Source organism: Microtus pennsylvanicus, chromosome 3, assembly GCF_037038515.1.
Source record: "Microtus pennsylvanicus isolate mMicPen1 chromosome 3, mMicPen1.hap1, whole genome shotgun sequence".
Lineage (NCBI taxonomy): Eukaryota > Metazoa > Chordata > Mammalia > Rodentia > Cricetidae > Microtus > Microtus pennsylvanicus.
This window is the reverse complement of record NC_134581.1, coordinates 72,520,292-72,534,476: the sequence shown is the minus strand read 5'-3', so window position 1 is coordinate 72,534,476 and position 14,185 is coordinate 72,520,292. Positions and strand designations below refer to the sequence as shown.

Sequence of the window (14,185 nt, the reverse complement as noted above, 5' to 3'; positions counted from 1 at the left end):
TCTTGCCCACCCTAAAGTGGCTCCCTTAACTAAGAATTGTGGTTCAGTGCTCCCCATCCAACCTTCCTTTATCCAGATCCTCCTGTTTCCCCAAGTCCCCCCCCTCCTTCCCTTCTACCTTTTCTCTCCCCATCTCCCCTTACCCCCATCCCACTCCACCCCCAAGATCCCAATTTTCTCCCCGGCAATTTTGTCTACTTCCCTTAGCCAAGAGGATAACTATATGTTTTTCCTTGGGTTCACCTTCTTACTTAGCTTCTTTAGGTTCACCTATTGTAGACTCCGTGACCCCTATTTATGGCTAGAAACCAATTATGAGTGAGTACATCCCATGTTCATCTTTTTGGGTCTGGGATACCTCACTCAGGATAGTGTTTTCTATTTCCATCCATTTGCATGCAAAATTCGAGAAGTCATTGTTTTTTACCACAGCGTAGTACTCTAGTGTGTATATATTCCATTCTTTCTTCATCCATTCTTCCATTGAAGGGCATCTAGGTTGTTTCCAGGTTCTGCTTATTACAAATAATACTGCTATGAACATAGTTGAACAAATGCTTTTGTCATATGATAGAGCATCTCTTGGGTATATTCCCAAGAGTGGTATTGCTGGGTCCAGGGGTAGGTTGATCCCGAATTTCCTGAGAAACCGAAACACTGACTTCCACAGTGGTTGCACAAGATTGCATTCCCACCAGCAATGGATGAGGGTACCCCTTCCTCCGCAGCCTCTCCAGCAAAGGCTATCCTTGGTGTTTTTGACTTTAGCCATTCTGACAGGTGTAAGATGATATCTCAAAGTTGTTTTGATTTGCATTTCCCTGATTGCTAAGGAAATTGAGCACGACCTTAAGTGTCTTTTGGCCATTTGAACTTCTTTATATAGGCACTTGTGCTATGAACTTTCCTTTTAACACTGATTTCATTGTGTCCCATAAATTTGGGTATGTTGTGTGGACATTAACATTAAATATTAGGAAGTCTTTAATTTCTCCCTTTATTTCTTCCTTGACCCATTGATGATTCAGGTGAGAACTGTTTCATTTCCATGTGCTTGTGGGTTTTCTGGAATTAGTATTGCTTTTGACATCTAGTTTTATATCATGGTGATCTGATAAGGTACATTGAGTTATTCCAATTTTTTGTATTTGTTGAGGTTTGTTTTGTTACCGAGTATGTGGTCAGTTTTTTAGAAGGTTCCCTGAGGTGCTGAGAAGAAAGTATATTCTTTTCTGTTTGGATGGAATATTCTATAGATGTCTCTTAAGTCCATTTGAGTTATAACATCTGTTAGTTCTCTTATTTCTCTGTTCATTTTTTGTATGACTGGCCTGTCCAGTGGTGAGAGGGGAGTGTTGAAGTCTCCCACTATTAATGTGTGGGGTTTAGTGTATGATTTAAGCTTTAGAAGAGTTTCTTTTACATATGAGGGTGTCCTTGTATTTGGGGCATAGATGTTCAGTATTGAAATTTCCTCATGACGTATTTTTCCTGTGACGGATGTGAAATAACAAATAAGTTTCTAAAGGATAATAATAAAATAAGATAAACAAAAGCTAATACATTGGAATAGGGCAAAACAATCCAACAGAAGGAAGGGGAACTAAGAAAGGCAGAAGAAACAGATACAGACACAGAGATCCACTTGTATGCATACTCAGGAATCCCATAAGAACACTAGCCTGGAATCCATAATATACATGCAAAGACCGGTGAGGAAAACAGACAAAAAAATGATATATATAAATAATATTAAAATTAAAAAGCCTTGACACATTATGAAAAGAGACTTCATAGCTCCTGGATGAGAGGCCCTCCCCCTACTTCCCTTTAGCTGTCTCCCACCCCCATCTTTCTCTCCCTTTCCTGCAATGCCAGACTTGGTCATGTGTCAACTGTAGAAGTTACACACTCTCTTTTTCTGTGGCTGCACTCTGGTAGGAGCTCACCATGCATAGAATAATTAACTGTTGTTGGTTTTTTTAAAAAAAAATTGGTCCTTTTTATTTTTCCTCCAATCAATGTTGCAGTGAATATGTCTCAAAAATAAATCCTCCTTGTCAGACTTTGAAAATGGTTGACATAAAGATTTTCCAAATTTCTCTCATGACTGAGAAAGAAATCTTCTGCTATCATGCATGGCAGACCCTTCTTTACACCCCAATTATTTGGATAATAATTTGACTTTCAACTTTACTTGAAAATATTCCTCACTTTATTTATTTTTCTCCAAGAATCAGTTTGTATTCTATTGACCATATTTATTGTTCCTTCTTATTTTTTATTGTTTTATTGAGCTATATATTTTTATTAGCGTTTCTTATTATCTTTACCTGTAATTACCATCTTGTCCTGTTCACAACCCCTTCATTTTCACTCTTTTTGGGTTCACTGTGTTGTTTTCAGCCTTTACTTGGGTAACAAGTTTTATTTAGTCTTTTTTCTTGCAGGAAGGCCATGTAAATCTTGTCTCATTCCCATTTTAGTATATGCGCTGCCATTTATTCTTTTTCTCATTGCTACTTAATAACAGCATTTACATATATGTATTTCTTTCTGACTATAACCTGGTGGCATGGACAAGAATCAATATAAATGCTTTCATCATTATTCATTATCAAATATTTTGCATTTTTACTTTTATTTACATTTGAATAAGGAATTTGCAAGTTGTCCAGATTTTCTTTGTGACTTAGCATGCAAGCTACTTTCCACCTTCATGTATACTTAAAATAATGAATTATTCTTTTTATTTCTTTGAGGTTTTATTCCCCTTACTAAGCCAGGATTTGCACTAAATATAGATATTGAGGGCTGGGGAGATGGATTTGCTGTTTAAAGCTCTTGTAGAGGACCTGGGTTTAATTCTCAGCTTTCACATCGTGATTTACTAGTATCTGTAACCCCAGTTCAAACAGACACAATGGCCTCTGCAGGTACTGTACACACAAAGCACACATACATACATGTAAGCAAACAGTCATATACCAAAAATATAAATAATCTTTTTAAAGTATATATAAGTAGATACAGATTGGTTTTTTTTTTTATTCCTCTATTCTATACCTTTTAGCTAGCCTTTCATATTTTCTCAACTCTACTCTCATGGATTCTTGAAGAGCTATTCAATCTGAACTTCTAGCTCCCTAATTGACTTTCAGATTAAGACTCCTCTACTAGTTTTTCCCTCTGAGGATATAGTTCAATGGTAGAATGCTTGTTTAACATTTATGAGGGCCTGGGTTTAACTCCCAATACTGAAAAGTAAGTGTTATGCTTTAAAAGTAATGAAATAAATCTCAGTTGTGTGACACTTATTGACAGAAAACAGAATATAGATAAAACATGTTGGAATTATCTGCTCTTGTCTCAACCCTCCCATTCCAGACCCCACCCCTCAGAAAGCCCTCCAAGGGACAGCTCCTCCCCCACAGAGCAGCTAATGACTATGCCTACAGGGTATTTAAGACCTGGTCACAAGACTTGCCTGCTGATTTCTCTCCTGCCTTTCTGACAGTCACCCAGGAGTTGCCTTGCTCTGTTTATGAAATCTGGTTTTGTTAATTCAGTTTGATTTGGCTTACTGCGTCAGTGGAGGAGCCCAATAACCAGGGCTCCAATACTTAGCAAAGCAGAATGAAAAGCTTAAAGTTAAAGTCATAGTGTTATATACACAGATAGACTCATGGGATCATATCCACAAATCAGTGGGAATTTGAAGTGATGGCAACATACCAGTGTGTGTGTGGAAATGGTGGGATGTTTGTGGACTATTTGGTAAAGGATGTGACAAGTTGAATCATTTTGTGGAGAGTTATTTTTTTTATTTGGTAAGGTCTTACACATTTTAACATTCAAATGACTATATTAACTGGCTTTCTGTCACTATTGAAAAATATCTGAGGCAATTAGCTTACAAAAAAAAAGATTCCTTTGGACCAATGGTTAGGAGATTCTACTCAATGATCAGAGGAACCCGTTGCCTTTGGCCTCTGGTGGGGACAAGGTGGCATCAGCAGAGCATGTGACATGATGAATCACTCACCTTATGGTCAGCAAGCAAACCAAAAAAAAAAAAAAAAAAAAAAAAAAAAAAAAAAAAAAAACAAGAAGAGACTGGGGTCTCAGTTTCCTTAAATAGTGTTCCTCCAATGATCCACAGACCTAGAAGGCCTGTTATTATTTGAATACAAAGCTCATGGATTAAATGCTTGTGTCAGATGGTGGCCTTTGGGAAAGTGATTGGATCATGAGGGCTCTGCCTTCATCTGTGGATTGGACCTTATTAGAAAGTGGGGTCGATGAGAAAGCAGAGAATATTTAGAGCAAGTAGGAAAGTGAGACACGGTTTCAAAGGTATGCCCTGACCCCTTCTCTCACTTTTTTTTTCTGTATCTTGGCTACCATGATGTAAACAGGTTCCCCTACTGCACCATCTTGCTTTTATGATGCTCTCCCTCATCCTTGTTCTCACATCAATGGAACAAACCAATCTTGGTCTGAAACCATGAACACAAGTAAATATTTTCATTTTTATTCTTTCTTTCTTTTAATGCATGCATGCATGACAGCACATTTTTGTGAGAGCACACATTCGACCACCAAGGTTGTCTGTAATATTTCTCAGTTGCTTGCCCAGCTTATTCACGGTGGCAGAGTCTCTCAGTCAAATCCAGAGCCCACTGATATGGCTACTTTGACTAGGCAGCTTGCTCTAAAGATTCCCTGTGTCTGCTTTCTGAGCCTGAAGTTACAGATGTGCCACCACACCCACCCAGCATTTACATGGGTCCTGAGGATTTGAACTGTAGTTTTGACATTTGTATGACAAATACCTTAACCACTGAACCATTTCCTTTGCCCAATATACATGTTAAAGTTATTATTTTTTGTCACAACAATAATAACCCAAGACTCCCCGTCTCAAGTGGTGTGAGAGGTCCTTCTATCTGTGTGTTGCTTTTATTGGTTAATGAATAATGAACTGACTTGGCTTATAGCATGGGAAAAAGAAGGGTGGAATCAGCGAGATGCCATAGAACCGCCACCACCAGAGATAGATGTGCTGAAACTTTGCTGGTAGGCCACAACCTCATGGTGATACACAGATTAATAGAAATGGGTTAAATTAATATGTAAGAGTTAGCCAATAAGAAGCTAGAGCTAATGATCCAAGCAGTGATTTAATTAATACAGTTTCTGTGTGATTACTTCAGGTCTAAGCTGGCCGGGCAGCTGGGAACCAACAAGCAGCTCGGTCCCTCCTTCTAACACTCAAGGGCTTTTATTAATTACTAGTCACACCATTTTGGGGACCAAACATTTAACAGATATGTCTTGGGGACATTCACCATCCAAATGATTGCATGGTTTAAGAATTCCAGAAAATCTGCCAAGTTAGTACATAGAACTCTCACACATCATATGGTTTTGGACAGAAGTAGCAACTGTATGCCCATCTGTACCACAATGTCTAAAATCAAGAAAATAATATTAATGTATTAGTGGCTATCAACTAAATTTGGATTTCATAAGCTTTTTTTTCTTACCAATGTCTCTTTTAAATCTTCAAAACCAATCTTTGATTGCACATTGCATTTTTTAATAGTTGTTATGTTTCCTTCCCCTCTTTTTTCTGTGACAGTCACTTGTCATGATTATTTTTCATGATAATATGTTTTGGAAGATGGCCCATAAGATGGATCAATGAGTAAAAGTGCTTGCCACCAGGCCGGATGACCTGAGTTTGCTATCCATGGTGGAAGGAGAGAACTTACTCTTGCAAGTTTTCCTCTAGCCAATATAGGCACACCATGTACATACCCATATCCCTACAAAATAAATGTAATAAAATTGTTAAGGGTGAGGCATATTAGTAATTGCTCATACATTTTGGAAGATGCCAGCAGCTGTTTTGTAAAATGCATCTCAAATTTATTCTAACTCAAATCCCCCTGAGTACACTGAGGCAATATATTTTTCTAAAGAATATCACAGAAGTAGTGTACCCTTCTCATTTCAGCATGCATGAAACTAGATATGTCCTAGTACTGATGAAGTTAGCCTTGATCAGTTAGCCATGAGAAGATCTGTTGATTTTCTCCACTGTAAAATTTTATTTTTCTATCTTAAAAATCAAAAACATGTTGGTAGAGAGATGTTGTTCTGTATTCTCAAACTTTGGCTCACTAATTTTAGGATTCATCATGATCACTTCTGTAATGGATTAATAAAAAATGCTGTGGATCCCCAGATCCCTGGCAGCTGCAGAGGTAGAAATGCTGTAGGTCCCCAAGTGGGGCAGCCAGTCCTGGGCAGGGATTGGCTCAGGTCCTCGAGCTGCAGCAGTGGGCCATGTGGCAGCAGACAGTGAACAGTGGGCCCTGAGAACAGCCAGTCCCAGGCAGGGATGGTTACAGTTCCCTGAGTAGCTTCAGCAGGCCATTAGGAGAGACAGACAGATGGGCATACCATGAGACCATGCCACAAGTCTCTGAAGGCAGCTGGTCCTGAGCAGGGAGCCACATGGTGGTGGGCGAGAGACAGAGACACAGGGATAGGCATGCCATGCAGAGGTTGGATATTTATTTAGTGGGTTATGAAGAAGGAAGGAGGGCAGAGAGCAGAAAGGCAGAGAGAGGGGGGGGGAGAAAGAGAGAGAGAGAGAGAGAGAGAGAGAGAGAGAGAGAGAGAGAGAGAGAGAGAAGATGGAAGCTGCCTCTTTGAGAGAGACAGAAAGGGAAGGAACTCAGGCTGGAAACTGAAGATCAGCCTGCCTCAGCGGATGAAAGAAGGAGTAGTTGTTGCTTGTCTCTTAAAGAGACAGACAGACCATTACATTCCCATATCTTTTTTATAATAAAAAGACAGGAGGTGAGGCACCACAGATTAAAGGAATTGGAGCCATGGATTGTCAAGACTTTTTCCTGCTTATTTGTGGGCATCTTCTTTGCAGGGAACCTGAGAAGGCTGGGTACTGGTCATATCCTGGCATAGCTGGTCTGTTTGTTCCTGTCCAGTGTTTGTTGTATGGAAATTCTGGTGTCTCTTACACCTGTTTAAGATGGATCTTTCAATTCGGCTCCCTGGAACTCACAAGAATTCTTTGGGTTTGTGAAAACAGAAGTTTTAGACTTATACATTATATAAACAGTAGCATATTTATGTCAGAATGACTGTGACAGATATTTTTGCACAATTAAAAGTATTTTTAAGACTATGGAAGGCAGCATAACAGAGAAATTTGATAACTTGTACTTGTTCTCACATCTTTATAACTTGCAGGTCTTGTATTTGTAATATTTGTAATTTACTGAAATTTGTTTGGTAAGGTTGACCTTTTCAACTAACAAAACCTCTCAACTGTCAAACTGCATCAGAGATCTTTGGGAAGGATAAAATTTTACTTGAGTTACTGATTAAAAAACAACAGAGAACTTACTTGGTTGGCACCTAGAGCTACTTCTCAGAGTTCTCCATGGCTGCTGAAGGTCCTATTTGGCTTTTGCTATTTAGTGCAGGGCCTTCCAGGCTCCAAAAGATCCTATGGGCTAATAAATCTGTAAGAAGACAATCCTACCTTGACCTGAGCAGCTAGGCTGTCAATTCCAGTGTTTCTGTCCATGTCTGGAGATCTTGTTTAGATGAAAGGCAGTTGAAGGGAATTGCCAATGGACGTTGTTCTGTGCCCATTTGTCTTTTGTCTTCTTTGGAGGAAGTAGAGTGCTGCTGCTAGGAGCCAACCTGTCTTTTTTTTGTTATGAAAAGTTTTTAATAATTAAATATTTAAATGCCATATTCCCCAGGTCTCTGAGCAGTTGAGGGCTATTTATCAGGTAAAACTATAGTATAGAATCTGCCTGGAGAGCTGGGTGGTGAGCTTGACTCGTAAAAAGACAGAAAGAAGAAAAAACTGCTTGCAATAGAAAGTTAATGGAAGAACTGACAATAGTATAGAACAGCTTAATATATTTTAAATCAGGGTTGGATTAAATATACCGTTTTGTTGTAAGAGGCTTAAAAGTACATACCAGTTTAAAACATGAAACTTATTGTTTCGTAGTCTGGAGTGAGATACAATAAACAGACAATTATAACATTTAACAGTAAACATAGGTACATTTAAGTTACATGTACGAACATATACACAGAGTGAACAGGAATTGGGGAAAGTGGATGCTCTTGGAGGGCCCTACCAAAGGCATGCCACGGCACAAAACACACATGTAACAGAGTCAACAAGAGGAATTTAGAGACAAAAATGTAAGCAAAATGGGGGACCAGGCAGGGTATACTTTAGTAAAGATGGCAGGACTTGGTCACCTGACCTGGCTATCAGTTAAGATGGTGGTGAAGATACCTAACCTCAGTTAAGATGGTGGTGAAGTCACCTGAACTCAGTCAAAATGGCAGCAGTCACATGTTGTATAGAAAAGTCAAAATTCTTGAGCTGCAGGGATTTTAAGCTAATAATAAGAGAGACCTAGAGGCATGATCCAACCTGTGGCTAAGCTGCCATGCCACAAGTCACAGAGGGGAGCAAAAGGCTGGGATTGAAAGCAGATGCCTCATGGATCTGACCAATCTTGTTGGCAGCAGTAGCAGTGACAGGGACAGTTTGAAGAAACTTTCCATTTGCCTGTGCACTGAAAGTAGTTAGAACGCTCCCATGAAAGTGGAGCTGGCAGGACATTGGTGGAGTGAGGGTAGGAGCTGAAGAAGTAAGGCATTAAGGCCCGTGCTTTCAGGGCCTCTAAAAGGCATCCACCCCAGGTGTGGGGGATGGACATGGATGGCTTGCTACCCATAGCTGAAACCATGAAAACCTGCGAAAAATGGCAACACCACAAAGCCTATAACAAGATGTATAACAAGACACCCTAGAGGCAGGGTGTATATCAGTGTGAACACTGCAGGACCAATGGGAAGACATCCCCTGACCCTGGGTTGGGTGCTATGGTCTGGCAAGGAGAAAAAGAGAGAGAGAAACTGCGGAACCCTGGGCCTCCAGTTGAATGCATCACACAGAGTATGCAGTGCTAGTGTAGGAGGACTGACCCTGGGTCAGTCTGGTGAGGATTTCAGCTAAGGGGAGCAATCCAGAGATGAATGTCAGTGACAGGTTCAGTCAGCAAAGGGCTCAACTGTTCATCATTGGGGGCTATCCCACTGCTTCTAGGAACACCAGAGGATTTCCGGGAGCTCACCAGTCAATTCCTCAAGTTCAGGGAAACGGTTAAGCTGACCATAATGGGGGAAACTCACCAACTGAAGCCAGTAGTGTGTGTAGAAATCACACTGTAGAAATCACATTCAGGCATATGGAACACGTGATTGTTGTGGGAAAAATTTATCCGGTTCCAGATCCTAACCCCATGAGAGGGGCTCAGGGTGGGAGAGCCTCCCGAATCTCATGGCACCAATGTAATGAAAAATTAAAAATGCTGCAGATCCCGAGTGGCTGCAGCAGGCAATGGGTCAAAGAGACCACACCACGGGTCCCCAAGCAGGGACAGGCAGTGGGCCCCAGAACAGCCAGTCCTAGGCAGGGACAGTGCATGAGACCATGCCACAGGTCTCCAAAGGTAGTTGGTCCCATCCCAGGCAGCAAGCCATGCAGCGGGTGAGAGACAGCTGGATAGGCATGCCATGAAGAGTGAGGTTATTTATTTAGTGGGTTATGGAGGGGAAAGGGAGAAGGGGAGAAGAGAAGAGAGGCATAGAGAAAAAGTGAGAGAGAGAGAGAGAGAGAGAGAGAGAGAGAGAGAGAGAGAGAGAGAGAGAGGTGAAAATGGAAGCTGCCTCTTCCAGAGGGAGACGGAAAAGAGGAAGAGACTTAGGCTGCAAGCAAGAAGGAAGAAGATCTTCCTGCAAGAAGGAAGAAGATCTTCCTGCCTCAGTGGATGGGGGAGAGAGTGGGTGTGGCTTGTCTCTTAAAGAGACAGGACAGACCATTACAACTTCTTTTAAAGATTTTCTTTCTCAAGCATGTGCCTCTATATGTGCCTGTGTGTGGATGTGTGCATAGGAGTGCAAATGCCCATGGAAGCTAGAAAAGGGTATTGGGTTTCCCGGACCTGGAGTTACCGGCAGATTTGAACCACTCAACATGGGTTCTGAGAGCCAAACTTGGATCCTCTTCAAGTGTGGTGCATGCACCTAACTGCTGAAGCAGCCGCAGAGTCCTCAGATCTTAACCACAGCGACTCTACTACCCTGCCATTCTGCATTGTCTTTATTCTTACAGCCACTTGGAATTCATCTGCAGGCGACAGCTATTTCATCTCTCTCACTTACAGTGTATTTGTTTATTTTCCTCAGATCCAGCTGACAGGTTTTAAAAATTATTTTGGCTGTTCCTAAAACCAAATGTCCCCTCCCTTGGTAACTTGTACTGTTTCAGCTTTTGAAGTTGGGATTCTCCCAGCTTAGGTTTTTATACCATTTTCACCTGACCTCTGGTTCTTGTTTTGTTGTTGTTGTTGCTGTTGCTTTTGTTTGTTTGTTTGTTTGTTTGTTTGTTTGTTTTTTAAGTATCACCTAAGTCTTGTGTAGTGTCCCAGGCTATTATGTCCCATCTCAAAGTCCTGGAATCAATCAAATGCTTCTCCCAGGAACTCTGATTTCCTTTATTGAGAGTTTGCAAATCAAGGTCTGGGAACTTATTAGTATTAGTATTATTGTAAAGCAACTTAGAGTCAGAGCTTCAGGATGCATCTGTGTACAGACACTTGTGTAGGTACAAATATAAGTCTGTGGATCTATTTTGAAGACAAGAGCCTATATTGACAGCTCTAATTCAAATCAATTTCCACAAGGTTCTTTTGAATAGAAGATCCATTTTCTTTCTTGTTACTTCTTCATTCTAAAATATGTTTGATCTGACTTTTTCAAGGACAAGCTTGTCCCTTTGTGGATTTAGACACTCAGATCTCAGGTCACTGCTATTCTGCTATTCCTGTTTTTGGATTGATGTTTGAGACCTGAAGAGTCACTTCCTGTGCTTCATTTCCTTCCCTTGGCTGTGTCTTTTTCTTCTTTCTACTGGGATACTTGAACATTTTTATTTTTATTATTTCATTTAATCTCCATAATGCATTGTTATCATTTCTTCTTTTCAAAAGTAATATTAATGGTTCCCACTAAGGATTTGTAAGGAAAATAAGTCTTGCAGTGGTTTGAATAAGAATGTCCTCATGGGCTCAGATATTTGAATACTTGGTCCGCAGTTGGCAACACCGATTGGGGAAGTTGAAAAGACACAGCCTGGCGAGAGGAAGTGACTCACTTGGGAATGGCTTTGAGCTCTCTCTCTCTCTCTCTCTCTCTCTCTCTCTCTCTCTCACTCTCTCTCTCGACTTCACACTTGGGGTTGAGGATGTTTTCTCTCAACTTTCCACTGCTGACGCCATGTCTGTGGTATGCCGCCATTCCTTCCTCCTACAATGGCCTTTTAGGCCTCTGAATCCCTAACTAAAATAAACTTTTTTACATGAGTTGATTTTGTGGTGTGGGCTTTTTTAAGAAGCATGATTCTCTGCTTCAGCTACTGGAAAAGAATGAAGGTTCTGGGTTACATCACATTTCAACATTTCAGAAGAGACAGAACCTGGCTTCATGGTGCAGGACTATAATCTCAAGTACTTAGGAGACTGAGGCGAGAGGATCACAAAATCAAAGTGAGCCTGGACTATATAGAAAGTTAATTCAAAGCCAACGTAAGCAATGCAGCATTGTATGAAAACAAATAGGCCACTTGCCCAGCACGTACAAGGCTCTGTGCTTAATCCCTAACATTGAATCAAAGCAGAAAAAAAAAAGAGAGAAATTGGTAGAAGACAGAAAGGAAAGGAGGCAAGCTAGGGGGAGGCAGGGCAGGGAGGGCAGGGAGGGCAGGGAGGGCAGGGAGAGCAGGGCAGGGCATGGAAGGAGAAGCAAGGTAGGGAGGGCAAGGAGGGCAGGGAGGGGCATGGAGGGAGAGGCAGGGCAGGGTGCAGAGGGCAGGGCAGAGAGGGCAGGGTGGGAGGAAATCCATCTTCTGAACAATCCGTACATGAAAACTAAATCTGATCATTGCATAGTTGCCATTGATCAGGAAGATTCTGTCTTTGTAAACCCATGCCCAGGATCATTGCTGATGTATCCGGTCCCAGACTCGAGAGTACAGCTAGACACTGGCTGCCTAGGGCCATGGAAAAGCAGCCTGACGTCCATCAGAAGAGACTAGAAAGCTGCTAAGTATACTATATATATAATATACTATACTCAGCACATCACTTCCAGCCTCCTCTGCTTATAAAGGACATAAAAAAGCAAGGCAGATGAACACAGGTGTACTGAACATCGGGGGCACCTGAACCTTGGCTGCTGACCAAGAAAGAGCTCTGAGAACCCAGCATATGTATGCCAACAGTCCTGCATGCCACAGTCACAAAAGCATCAGGCATAAAGAACACATCGTCTACCACATAACACTTTACATATGCAGCCACACAGCTGGTCATCAGCTCAGTTCTGTTCTCGGCCCTAGGAAAGATACCATTTCCTTTGAAAGAGCACGGTGTAATACTGCCATCTGCCACCTCCGAGCCACAACTTCAGGAAGGTGCTGGAGCTGTTCCAGGGTGACCTGCTAGCCTGTGGTTCTGGGTTTGTTTGGTTTTTTTTAATGAACATGTGACTCACAGCTGATTCTTGTATTTCCTGACAGGTGAGAAGACGTGGCAGTTGGCAGTTAGGTGAGGAACCAACAGAAATCCACAGCATCTGGAGCTTCTAGGGCATGGTTCTGAAGTGGGTGTCCTTGCTGAATGTCATCAGGTGCACTGCAGTGTGGTAAGTGGAATGTGACCATGAACTCTGCCATGTCAGCTCATACCTGGTTGATGCCACGATGTGACCTCATTGAATGAGTCACAGAACTCCCGTAGACCACAAATGCAAAAAGCTTCATGGGTAACTCCCGGAAGGATCTGGTCCAAGGTCCAGAGGGTACATCTGGGGAAGACTTTGTTGTTGGCAGCACAGAACATCACTTGGTAAGAGACAAGTACAATATTTTTCTTGATTAGTGAGCATTTAAATAATATGCTACTTCCTAGGTGACATAAGGTTTTCAAGGTAGTTTTCTTGACTGGCCCTGTTGCATTCTCTGGGCCTTTGCTGTTATGCATTTGACTTTCATATGCGCTCAGTGCACTGGGCAGCATCCGCCGTATTTGCTGGATAAAACTGTTTATCTTGTGGAGGAATTGAAAATGCAGGGCGGTCAATTCTACTTCACTTCCATAATCACATTTCTTTGTACAGAATTAAGTTGACTGCTGGTTTCATATTCCTTCATGATAAAGAACTCCTGGTAAAGAATTATGTCTTTGCTTATCTTAAAAAGAAAACATTTTGGGCTAGAGAGATGGCTCAGCCGTTAAAAGCAAGACTCACAACCAAAAATATAAGGAAACATTATTACTCAATTTTTAAAATATTATTAGCAATTTTAAAAGTCATATTGCTAAGGGTCTGAATCTCAGTGGTTTTTTTTTTAAGTTTTGTAAGAATTGTGTCTGTTAGCATGGTTCCTGGCAGTCTGTCATAATTTTTATTATAACTAATTTGACCTTCTTCTCTGGTTGTCTTTGGGAATTGCCTCTTTGTCTTTGATTTTCAATAGTTTGCATGTTCACCTTTCTGCAATTTTTTTTGAAATGAGGTTTCTCTGTGTAGCCCTGGCTATCCTGGAACTTGCAACATAGGCCATACTAGCCACAAACTCAGAGATCCACCTGACTCAGCCTCCCAAGTGCCTGAATTAAAAGTATGTGCTTACCGTGCACAGCCAGTCTATTTTTTTTTTTTGCTATGGACTTTGCCATATAATAATAGAAATTTTTGAAAGTTTTCCTGTTGGAAAATTCCCATATCCATGCCATCTATGAACTTGCCATATGCCCCACCCCATATAAATGTATCATTTTGTCCTCTACCTTTCAACAGGCTTCATTTTTTTTGATTGAAATTGTATATTTTGGACATAATAGTACAGATTTGAGTAAGTTACTACTTTGTGATCATAGAGCATTCTTCCTCTCTCTTTTTCTCTCTCTGTTTCCTTCCTTCCTTGGCTTCTTCCTTCTGGCCCGTCACCATGCCATCTTGTAGTACCTTATCCCTCCTGCTCTGATTTTTA

The 14,185-nt window shown here is 41.1% G+C and overlaps 1 protein-coding gene across 5 annotated transcripts in view; it reads left to right on the top strand.

Annotated features, from left to right (window-relative positions):
* Nxpe4 (neurexophilin and PC-esterase domain family member 4) overlaps window positions 1-14,185 on the top strand; it is a 250,000-nt gene that overhangs the window by 217,433 nt on the left and 18,382 nt on the right. For all 5 annotated transcript variants that reach the window (XM_075966035.1, XM_075966034.1, XM_075966031.1 and 2 more), the window contains exon 2: window positions 12,710-12,834. The gene's annotated coding sequence lies outside the window, so the exon portion shown is untranslated. The remainder of the gene's footprint in view (window positions 1-12,709; window positions 12,835-14,185) is intronic.